Source organism: Macaca mulatta, chromosome 6 (genome assembly GCF_049350105.2).
Source record: "Macaca mulatta isolate MMU2019108-1 chromosome 6, T2T-MMU8v2.0, whole genome shotgun sequence".
Lineage (NCBI taxonomy): Eukaryota > Metazoa > Chordata > Mammalia > Primates > Cercopithecidae > Macaca > Macaca mulatta.
In genome coordinates this window covers 71,012,277-71,024,277 of record NC_133411.1, presented here as the reverse complement: position 1 = coordinate 71,024,277, position 12,001 = coordinate 71,012,277, and the positions used below count along the sequence as shown (strand labels likewise).

Genomic DNA, 12,001 nt, shown 5'->3' with positions numbered 1-12,001 from the left:
TGGTCTGTGCCTTAGATCAGGACTAATACACATGCCATAAAAATCTGCAGCCTCTGCTCACATTATTCAAAGTTCAGACTTCAAAGACAGAGCTTTTATCAATTTGAGAAAATACAGGTTAATACAAAACCTGTAAGTGCAATTCGTGCCCACTTTTACAAATAGGTCTGTTGTAACTGCCTGTAAATAGCCTGTGTTTCACTTCCACAAAATGTTTTCTAAGTTCTTAGAGGACTTTGAGAGACTGCCATGGCTCCTGTTATGAAAGCATAACTCTTAGGCTGAATGCTACTTGAAAAACTGTTTTCTTGTACTCTGAAATCATTTCGCATGTTGTATCATAAATTTTTCTACACCCTCATTGCAGTGACTATAACTAGGGAAAAAATGTGTATTAATTCTTCTCCTGACTTTTGACTATATGTCTTAGCTTGAGTTCCAAAAGGAAACAGAGCTTGAGACTAGAGCTTGCAAGCAAAGACGTTATTTTGGGAAATGATCCCAAGGAATAGAAGTTGGGACTAGGAATTTGGGAAAGAAAGAAAGTCAACCCAAAGATGACTTATCAGGTTAGCCACTGCTGTCATTAATGGGGATTCTGTCTCACTGGAGACCCCTTAAGGAGCTATGTAAAATAAGCTTTAGAGCTTTCCAGTCGAAGGACAAAAGAGAATATTTATCTGCTAGTTTCCTTCTGTTATTAGTCAAGGGTTTCTTCTTTGAAATAGAAATGATTCTGAGAATAAGAACTTATTAAGCTTTTAAGATACCAATGACAATGACAATTGTGGTGATGGTGATGATCATGATCATGATAATAATATCCAACATTACCTATTATTGACTCTGTTTCAGGAATTGTATAAATCATTTAATTCGCATTTTCTCATTAGGTTCTTGTGATGGTTAATTTTATGTGTCAACTTGACTGGACCCCCAGTTATCTCGACATTTGGCCAAACATGATACTGAGTGTTTCTGTGAGGGTGCTTCTGGATGAGATTCACATTTGAGGCCCACTCCCATGAGGGTAAGCCTCATCCAATCACTTAAAGACTGAATCAATCAAAAAGACAGAGGGAACTCCTCTTGAACAGGGGCATCAGTCCTTTCTGGCCTGCAGACTTGAACTGAAACATTGGTTCTCCTTGAGTCTTGAGCCTTTTGGGGAACTTTTTACCATTGGCTTTCCTGATTGGATACAGATTCAGAAAGAAAGGGACTATACATTTTCTCTCCTGGGTCTCTGGTTTACCAATGCCAATTGCAGATCTCAGAACTTCTCAGCCTTCATAAACATGTGAACCAATTCCTTATAACAAATGTATGTGTGCGTTTTATTAGTTCTATTTCTCTGAAGAACCCTAACTAATACAGTCCTTGTGTTAACCCCATGAAGTCAGTAAAACAGGTAATCTCCATTTTACATGAGAGAACACTGAGGCACAGAGTGTTAAGCATACCAGATAGCACAGCAAGCAGGTGACAAAGTTGTCTCTGACTTCAAAACTACCCATAACATAAAAATCTTTTCTTTACAATTATTTCACACAATAGTGTTAATAGGAGGTAGAGTGAAAAAATATGTATTCAGATGTTTCATAAATGTTAGACTGAAAAAAGTTAAACAGGTCTCTTTAAGATTTCCTAGACTATATAATATTTTATATGGTAAATCTCCAACAGAGTGATATGTATTATTTTTCTAACATGTTTAATCTTATAAAACTCTTTAGTAGTATATCTTAATATATTAGAATTCCTTAGATCAAAAATTGAAAAGTGTTTGATAGTCATTTTTTTTTGAGTAGTATCTTGTAAGTGTTACTCAGTAGGAAAATCTATCCAATTGAGGAAGTGAAAAGTATTGGGCTTTATTAGTGGAAAACAGAATGTGAAACATGATGAGTTCATGGGAGAATTTGGGAAACAAAGGCAAGAAAAAGAGAAAACAGAAGACAATTTATATTCTTTCATCCACTATAGTGGGATAAACAGATCTGAAGTTTGACTAAACAGAATGGTCTACGGAGATTATACTCCATAACCACTGCTTCCAGTTGACCCAGTTTGGGGAGCATCTACCAGTTAGATGAATGGCATCTACCTAATTCTATTCATATTATAGTAAAAAAATGCTAAAAAAAAAAAAAAAAAAAAAAAAAGAACTAAACAGTATATAGGGACATGATAACACATTGCCTAGATCTACCTTGAGAAAAACTGTGGAAGGAAGAAAGTTTGAGACAAGTTTGCCCATGAAGGATGGAACCCCAGAGTGGCCCAGAGTTACAAATCAAGGTGATTTTACTAAGCCTATGATATCATGATCTCATTGGGGTAGTACAGCTCTACAGACTTTCCTCATGACATAATCACAGTCAATATGTATAAACAAGCATAACCATAAATCTTCAACTTATCTTACTAATGACCATGTGACATGGGGAAAACTGCCAGTCTGGGAGATGATACAGCTTATCTTCCTGTAGATTTTGTACATTTCTTCGGATTTTTAATATTAGATGCCTCTGTGCAGTTTACTTTCCTGGCCCTTTGCTGGCATCATCCTTGGTCAGACCCAGCCAAGGGGTTAGAATAAAGAGTAGAAGTCAACATCATCAGCAAAACTATTTCCAACCATGAAAGTTGCCATGGATAGACCAAGAGTTCTATCTTTTGAAGAAAATGATAGAAATTAGAAGTAAATAGTGCTCAGAAAAGGAGAGTTAGTCTTTCAATTAAAATAATTTGAGTACAGAAAGCACTACAATGACCTGACATCTTAGAAATGTTAGACCATACTGAGCATGGCACTTATTCTGAGAAGAAACCATCATCACATTGATTCTGAGAGACATATAAATCACATAAATAAAACATCTTATAAATGTAATAACTTATCAATGGCATATCTTCATTAGTAAGAAATTTTAAAAGGCACAATTTTGTGGCATGCTTAAAAAGGTTGGGATTTTAAAAACAGGCTTCTGTTCTAGGATCTACCATGGTCAACAATAGAATCTCATAGTGCTTGATTGAATAAGTATATTTGATAAAACCATCAAAATGATTTCTGTGGAACTCACCAACTTCTGTATTTCAGGCATCACTCTGCTGGATTTATAGTATGGCTTAGTAAAAAATTCTGTCTCTCATCACACGTAATCAAAGTAAGGAAAGGAGAAAAAGTACATCTAGGGAGAGGCTTCCAGTCACACCCTTTTCAATTAGTTCCTAAATCAAACAGGTGAAACCAGAAAGACATTCTCCATGAAAGATAAGCAACGTAATGGCCACAATCTAAGATAAGGTTTGGTTTAAAAAGTTATTAAACTAAATAACTCACAAATGTCTATATTAATGGGGGACACAGGGGAAGATAGCTGGCATCCAAATAGATTATGAGAAAGAGAGGGAGAGGAAATGCTTCAGTCACAAAGAGGGAAGAAAGTGAGGGAAAAAATTAAACTGATAGCATTTTTCTCCAGATTCCATTTGACAGCCTAAATTTCTAAAGCAGTATACATTTCTTCTAGGCCTGTGACCTCATTTTGAGGCTTTCCAGAGGTATCTTAATATAAGAACTTTTTAATTTTCAAAATATCTCACTTCGCAGGTAAGCAGAAATGTTTTCATTAGCGGAGGATCAAATAAAAGGGGACCACAATTTAACTATCTAATCACATGATCAGAGATCTCTGCTCCTGACCTGGGATGCCTATAACAGAAGGAAGAATTCAATCCTAAGGATTCCCAGGTCAAACCCATTATTTAAATGTTGAGTGTCCTAATATGAGTGCACAAATGGGAAAAGGATTATATTTTACTTCTCAGAAGACTAGCTGGCGACATGGAAAGGCTGAAACAAGAGCCTTAAGCTTCACTCAATTTTTTCCTCAGTTTTGTCCAAACGGATGAGAAGTATTTAAATTATCCCAAAACTATGGCTTCGCTTAACAGAGCTAAAAGCAATTAAAGGTAAATAATTTGAATCACATCACAAAAATCCCTGTGCCATATACCACCAGCCAATACCAACTAAAGCATCTGAAATGTCTTTAATTGGGGTCATTACACAAGGTCAAGGCATTTTTCAAATTTTTTTTAATACTTTAAGTTCTAGGGTACATGTGCACAATGTGCAGGTTTGTTACATATGTATACAAGTGCCATGTTGGTGTGCTGCACCCATTAGCTCGTCATTTACATTAGGTATATCTCCTAATGCTATCCCTCCCCACTCCACAACAGGCCCAGGTGTGTGATGTTCCCCACCCTGTGTCCAAGTGTTCTCATTGTTCAATTCCTACCTATGAGTGAGAACATGCGGTGTTTAGTTTTCTGTTCTTGTGATAGTTTGCTGAGAATGATGGTTTCTAGCTGCATCCATGTCCCTACAAAGGACATGAACTCATCCTTAAATAAATATATTATCTGGAAAGGATAAAAATGTACACCCTAGCTTGCATTCTATTATAATAATGTGTTCCATACTGAATTCATTGCAAAAGTTTATTTCTGAAAGATTTCTCCAAGTTTTTAATATGCAAATGAGCAGTGTGATAGGAATAGTATGCAGGATTTCATAAACATTTTGCCAAGGAACATGCCCCCCATCCCACCACCACCATTAAGTTAAATCTGGAGGAATACTCCATTACATCCATTAAAATCCCAGTATAGGTTGGGAAATGATGAGTTATCAGATACTCTCATCTAACAGAAAACAGGGTCCTAGGATCACTGGGACCCAGCCGAAAGCAGACCCAAGAGGAATACAGCTGTGACATTTTGGGAAGCCAGTCTTGAGTCAGACAATACGAGAATGAGGACTAAGGAAGTGGGAAGTGTGGACAAAAATCTGGGCACAGGGAAAGGACGGAAAAGAGAGTAAGAAAACCCAAAGGTTTTAACTTTGTCTACTGCACAATTTTGCATAGGCAGGTGCTATTCATCTAGGAGGCAAAGCTCACCATGAGCAAATAACTTTGAGTGGCCTTATTAGTTCAGTGCTCTTAATCAATGAAGCAAAGCCTCTAGTCTGACCACACTGGCTGTATCAGGAACACAAGTAATATAAAAGGTTATATATTTTTTATCTCATAGCTTGTTTACAGGATATTAAGCCTGTCTTAGTTAGATAAGGAATTGAGCAAGAGTGTCCTTGGACTGTTTTCAGAAAAACTAGAGTCAGGCCCCTTCCCACAGTCTTTGTCATGCTCCGGCAAGTGCTGCCACTGTCTCTTCAAATGTCCAGTGTCCTGTGTCCTGATAGTTTCCATGACTTCTAAACCTGTTAAAATATTTTCTTATGAAAGTAACTGCTGAACTGATTTATATTCTGACTTAAAATCCTGCTAAGGATTAACATTTCACCCTTCTCAGGGCAAGTTGCGCATTCATGATTGATACATATGTTCAGAGACGGGTGTCCTTTCCTCAGGCTCCATAATGACAGGGGGGTGATTTCCTTTCCAAGGCAGACAGTGAGGACTCCTTCTCATTATTTTTAGGGGGGAAAATATCCCACTGTTCTCTTTCTGTAATTGTTTAATCCTTTTCATGAATTACCAAAATTTTATTTTCCTTTTTAACATCACCCAGTTGATAGTAGTAGCTATGTCTCTTACTGTGTTTGCTCTTTGGAGCTCTAGTAATCTAAAACTCAGTTGAATTACTGCTTCTGAAAACAGCATTTTTCCACTGTAGTAAGAAATAACCTCTCTAAAAAAAATTAGTTTTCCATGAAGCATTTGATTTTTACAGTAAAAAACAGGCCAATGAGCTGTGGAAGAAGAAATCTTTCTTGGGGGAAAAAGTAAGGGATTATCAGAGTAATTCTAAATGCAGAGTTGTTTCCATGTGCTTACTCAAATAATGTAACAGATAACATCAAGTAATATCATTTTTCAGTAAAGAAAACCAAAAAGAATAAAGAATCTAAACTTTTCATGTTGGAACTACAATGCAGAATTCAAAACTGACAACAAAAGCCTCAGTTTCTTAGCCTGAAGTGAGATCCTTGTCATGCAAAATAATAAATAAACAAATAAAAATAAAAAGTCATCACCATCTTCCCCAGTGTGATCAACAGGACACTTGTGGTGCTTCAGATGAGGTTACATATCTACCTCTGTAACTGACCAGCTATGCAAGTTTAAGTTAATTAAACAAGAAACTTTAGCCTCAGCTTCCTTGTAAGGAAAATGAGAACACTAATACTTTCTTCAAAGATGTCTTAGGAGGATGAAATGAGATCTGATATATAAAGAGCTCTTTGTATGCTGTAAAGCATCACTCAGATGCTAGTTAGAGCAAGGGTTGTTTCCAACAAATATAACTCATGCATCCACCAAGTCTCTTTGACCCCAGAAATGTTGTTCAACTTTGTCTGCAACCCATTTCCAAGTCAAAAGCTCTCTCCACGCTTAATCCACATTTCAACCTTCCTTCTTCAAAAGTGTATCTGCTTTGTCATCCTATCAGCTGCACAGAATTTTCAGACTTTCTCCAGTTCCCTCAGGGAATCCAATCACACTCAGAATATCATGAAATGAGTAATTCTACTGAAGATTTCAGGATAACACTGGAGGGATAACTCATCGTGTGCTCATTGGCTTCTGCCATCTCCCCAGCTGGGCTCCTGACATGTGAGGCTCCCTGCTGTGAGCAGCCCCACGGCAAGTGGAGCCTATTCTCCCATTACAAATGCTTTCTTAGTGTGCAGTGGTCCCAGGTGCCAGGAAATATAGCTATCACCAGCTCATCCTATGCATATAATGATTAGTAAAATGAGGATGGAACATGACTGAAAATTATAACAGCAAGATTATCCTGTGATCATACCCACTTTTGCAAATTACTAAAAAAGTGCTCCCTTTAATTTCTGTGCTCAGAAAAATGGAGTAATCCTGCAGTGCAGATTGGAAAGGCAGGAGAGGGGTGCAATACACCCAAGAGGATATGTGGCTTGTCAGACCTACCCTCTCCTCTGAAAAAAGGAAAGGGCAAGAGAGAGCAGTACCTATTGGTTATGTCCTTGGCTGTCTTCACTAGGCACTATAAGTGCTCCAGCGTCCTTACATTCCATCTTCAAAAGACAAACTTGACTTAGCAACTACCCAGCATCAGAGATCTGGAACCTCTGGACAACTTCAGTGGATTTGACTGAACAAGTAATATTTGGGAAATCAGTTTTCATGGATAACAAAACATGCAGAAAATTGGCCGTCCTTTTCAGAAATACAGATGAAATGTATTTGACACTCCTGGAGCTCTAAAGAGTTGTATTAAAACATATCTATGCTTAATAAAAGAATATCAGAGGACTTAAAAATTCACAAAAAAAGAAAAAATTGCAAAACATATATATTTGTTCTCCATACCTTCCTAAAAATGTCATTACTTTTTTATTTTATTTCGTTATACTTTACATTCTGGGGTACATGTGCACAACGTGCAGGTTTGTTACGTAGGTATACATATGCCATGTTGGTTTGCTGTACCCATCAACTCATCATTTACATTAGGTATTTCTCCTAATGCTATCCCTCCCCCAGCCTCCTACCCCACCAAAAGGCCCCGGTGTGTGATGTTCCTGCCCGACCCCCACCGTGTCCATGTGTTCTCATTGTTCAACTCCCACTTTTGAGTGAGAACATGTGGTGTTTGGTTTAATCTTCTTGTGTTACTTTGCTAAGAATGATAGTTTCCAGTTTCATCCATGTTCCTGCAAAGAAAATGAACCCATCTTTTTTTGTGGCTGCATAGGAATCCTTCATATCACTTTAAAGTTAGATTCCTAGGTATTTTATTCTCTTTGAAGCAATTGTGAATGGGAGTTCACTCATTTGGCTGTTTGTCTCTTATTGGTGTATAGGAATGCTTGTGATTTTTGCACATTGATTTTGTATCCCGAGACATTGCTGAAGTTGCTTATCAGCTTAAGGAGATTTTGGGTTGAGACAATGGGGTTTTCTAAATATACAATCATGTCATCTGCAAACAGAGACAATTTGACTTCCTCTTTTCCTAATTGAATATCCTTTATTTCTTTCTCCTGCCTAATTGCCCTGGCCAGAACTTCCAACACTATGTTGAATAGGAGTGGTGAGAGAGGGCATCCCTGTCTTGTGCCAGTTTTCAAAGGGAAAGCTTCTAGTTTTTGCCCATTCAGTATGATATTGGCTGTGGGTTTGTCATAAATAGCTTTTATTATTTTGAGATACGTTTCATCAATACCTAGTTTATTGAAAGCTTTTAGCATGAAGGGTGTTGAATTTTGTCAAAGGACTTTTCTGAATCTATTGAGATAATCATGTGGTTTTTGTCATTGGTTCTGTTTATGTGATGGTTTACATTTATTGATTTGCCTATGTTGAACCAGCCTTGCATCCCAGGGATGGAGCCAACTTGATTGTGGTGGATAAGCTTTTTGATGTGCTGCTGGATTCACTTTCCCAGTATTTTATTGAGGATTTTTGCATTGATGTTCATCAGGGATATTGAGTTAAAATTTTTCTTTTTTTGTTGTGTCTCTGCTAGGTTTTGGTATCAGGATGATGCTGGCCTCATAAAATGAGTTAGGGAGGATTTCCTCTTTTTCTATTGATTGGAATAGTTTCAGAAGGAATGGTACCAGCTCCTCTTTGTACCTCTGGTAGAATTTGGCTGTGAATCCATCTGGTCCTGGACTTTTATTGGTTGGTAGGCTATTAATTATTGCCTCAATTTCAGAACGTGTTATTAATCTACAGAGATTCAACTTCTTCCGGGTTTAGTCTTGGGAGGGTGTATGTGTCGAGGAAATTATCCATTTCTTCTATATTTTTCTAGTTTATTTGTGTAGAGGTCTTTATAGTATTCTCTGATGGTAGTTTGTATTTCTGTGGGATCTGTGGTGATATCCCCTTTATCATTTTTCATTGTGTCTATTTGATTCTTCTCTTTTTTCTTCTTTATTAGTCTGGCTAGTGGTCTATCTATTTTGTTGATCTTTTCAAAAACCAGCTCCTGGATTCATTGATTTTTTTGAAGCGTTTTTTGTGTCTCTGTCTCCTTCAGTTCTGCTCTGATCTTAATTATTTCTTGCCTTCTGCTCGGTTTTGAATTTGTTGTCTCTTGCTTCTCTAGTTCTTTTGATTGTGATGTTAGGGTGTCGAATTTAGATCTTTCCTCCTTTCTCTTGTGGGCATTCAGTGCTTTAAATTTCCCTCTACACACTGCTTTAAAATGTGTCCCAGAGATACTGGTACATTGTGTCTTTGTCCTCATTAGTTTCAATGAACATATTTATTTCTGCCTTCATTTTGTTATTTACTCAGTAGTCATTCAGGAGCAGGTTGTTCAGTTTCCATGTAGTTGTTTGGTTTTGAGTGAGTTTCTTAATCCTGACTTCTAATTTGATTGCACTGTGGTCTGAGAGACCGTTTGTTGTGATGCCTGTTCTTTTACATTTGCTGAGGAGTGTTTTACTACCAATTATGTGGTCAATTTTAGAATAAGTGCAATCTGGTACTGAGAAGAATGTATAATCTGTTGATTTGAGGGTGGAGAGTTCTGTAGATGTTCATGAGGTCTGCTTGGTGCAGAGCTGAGTTCAAGTCCTGGATATCCTTGTTAATTTTCTGTCTCATTGATCTGTCTAATATTGACAGTGGGGTGTTAAAGTCTCCCACTATTAATGTGTGGGAGTCTAAGTCTCTTTGTAGTTCTCTAAGAACTTGCTTTATGAATCTGGGTGCTCCTGTATTGGGTGCATATATATTTAGGATAATTAGTTCTTATTTCATTGATCCCTTTACCATTACATAATGCCCTTCTTTGTCTCTTTTGATCTTTGTTGGTTTAAAGTCTGTTTTATCAGAGGCTAGGATTGCAACCCCTGCTTTCTTTTTGTTTTCCATTTGCTTGGTAGATCTTCCTCCATCCCTTTATTTTGAGCCTATGTGTGTCTCTGAACATGAGATGGGTCTTGACTCTATCAAATTTACCAGTCTGTGTCTTTTAATTGGGGCATTTAGCCCATTTACATTTAAGGTTAATATTATCATGTTTGAATTTGATCTTGTCATTATGATGCTAGTTGGTTATTTTGCCTGTTAGTTGATGCAGTTTCTTCCTAGCATCTATGGTCTTTACATTTTGGCATCTTTTTGCAGTGACTGGTACTGGTTGTTCCTTTCCCTGTTTAGTGCTTCCTTCAGGAGCTTTTGTAAGGCAGGCCTGGTGGTGACAAAATCTCTCAGCATTTGCTTGTCTGTAAAGGGTTTTATTTCTCCTTCACTTATGAAGCATAGTTTGGCTGAATATGAAATTCTGGGTTGAGAATTCTTTTCTTTAAGAATGTTGAATATTGATCCCAGCACTTTGGGAGGCCGAGACGGGCGGATCACGTGGTCAGGAGATCGAGACCATCCTGGCTAACACCGTGAAACCCCGTCTCTACTAAAAATACAAAAAACTAGCCGGGCGAGGTGGCGGGCGCCTGTAGTCCCAGCTACTCGGGAGGCTGAGGCAGGAGAATGGCGTGAACCCGGGAGGCGGAGCTTGCGGTGAGCTGAGATCCGGCCACTGCACTCCAGCCCGGGCTACAGAGCAAGACTCCGTCTCAAAAAAAAAAAAAAAAAAAAAAAGAATGTTGAATATTGGTCCCCACTCTCTTCTGGCTTGTAGGGTTTCTGCCGAGAGGTCTGCTGCTAGTCTGATGGGCTTCCCTTTTTAGGTAACCCGACCTTTTGCTCTGGCTGCCTTTAATATTTTTTTTCTTCATTTCAACCTTGGTGAATCTGATGATTATGCGTCTTGGGGTTGCTCTTGTCAAGGAATATCTTTGTGGTATTCTCTGTATTTCCTGAATTTGAATGTTGACCTGCCTTGCTAGGTTGGTGAAGTTCTCCCAGATAATATCCTGAAGAGTGTTTTCCAACTTGGTTCCACTCTCCCCATCACTTTCAGGTACACCAATCAAACATAGGTTTGGTCTTTTCACATACTCTCGTATTTTTGGAGGCTTTGTTTGTTTCTTTTTACTATTTTTTTCTCTACTCTTGTCTTCTCACTTTATTTCATTAATTTGATCTTCATTCACTGATATTCTTTCTTTCTTCCACTTGATCGATTCGGCTATTGAAGCTTGTGTATGCTTCACAAAGTTCTTGTGCTGTGTTTTTCAGCTCCAACAGGTCATTTATGTTCTTCTGTACACTGGTTCTTCTAGTTCGCCATTCGTCTAACCTTTTTTTCAAGGTTCTTAGCTTCCTTGCGATGGGTTAGAAAATGCCTCTTTAGCTCAGAGGAGTTTGTTATTACCCACCTTCTAAAGCCTACTTCTGTCAATTTGTCAAATTCATTCTCCATCCAGCTTTGTTCCCTTGCTGGCAAGGAGTTGTGATCCTTTGGAGGAAAAGAGGCCTTCTGGTTTTTGGAATTTTCAGCCTTTCTGCACTGGTTTATCCTCATCTTTGTGGTTTTAGCTACCTTTGGTCTTTGATGTTGGTGACCTAAGGATGGGGTTTTGTGGTGGATGTCTTTTTTGTTGATGTTGATACTACTCCATTCTGTTTATTACTTTTCCTTCTAACAGTCAGGCCCCCCAGCTGCAAGTCTGTTGGGGTTTGTGAGAAGTCCACTACAGACCCTGTTTGCCTGGGTGTTACCAGCAGAGGCTGCAGAACAGCAAATATCACTACCTGATCATTTCTCTGGAAGCTTCGTTCTAGAGGGGCACCTGCCAGATGCCAGCCAGAGTTCTCCTGTATGAGTTGTCTGTTGGTCCCAACTGGGAGGTATCTCCCAGTCAGGCTACATAGGGGTCAGGGACCCACTTGAGGAGGCAGTCTGTCTGTTATCAGAGCACAAACGCTGTGCTGGGAGAACCACTGCTCTCTTCAGATCTGTCAGGCAGGGACATTTAAGTCTGCTGAAGCTGTGCCCATAGCCGCCCCTTCCCCTAGGTGCTCCCAGGGAGACACGGGTTTTATCTATAAGTACCTAACTG

The 12,001-nt window shown here is 38.5% G+C and overlaps 1 protein-coding gene across 3 annotated transcripts in view; it reads right to left on the bottom strand.

Annotated features, from left to right (window-relative positions):
- The window catches only part of LOC144341317 (uncharacterized), a 356,281-nt gene that overhangs the window by 323,786 nt on the left and 20,494 nt on the right, over window positions 1-12,001 (bottom strand). The window lies entirely within an intron of this gene.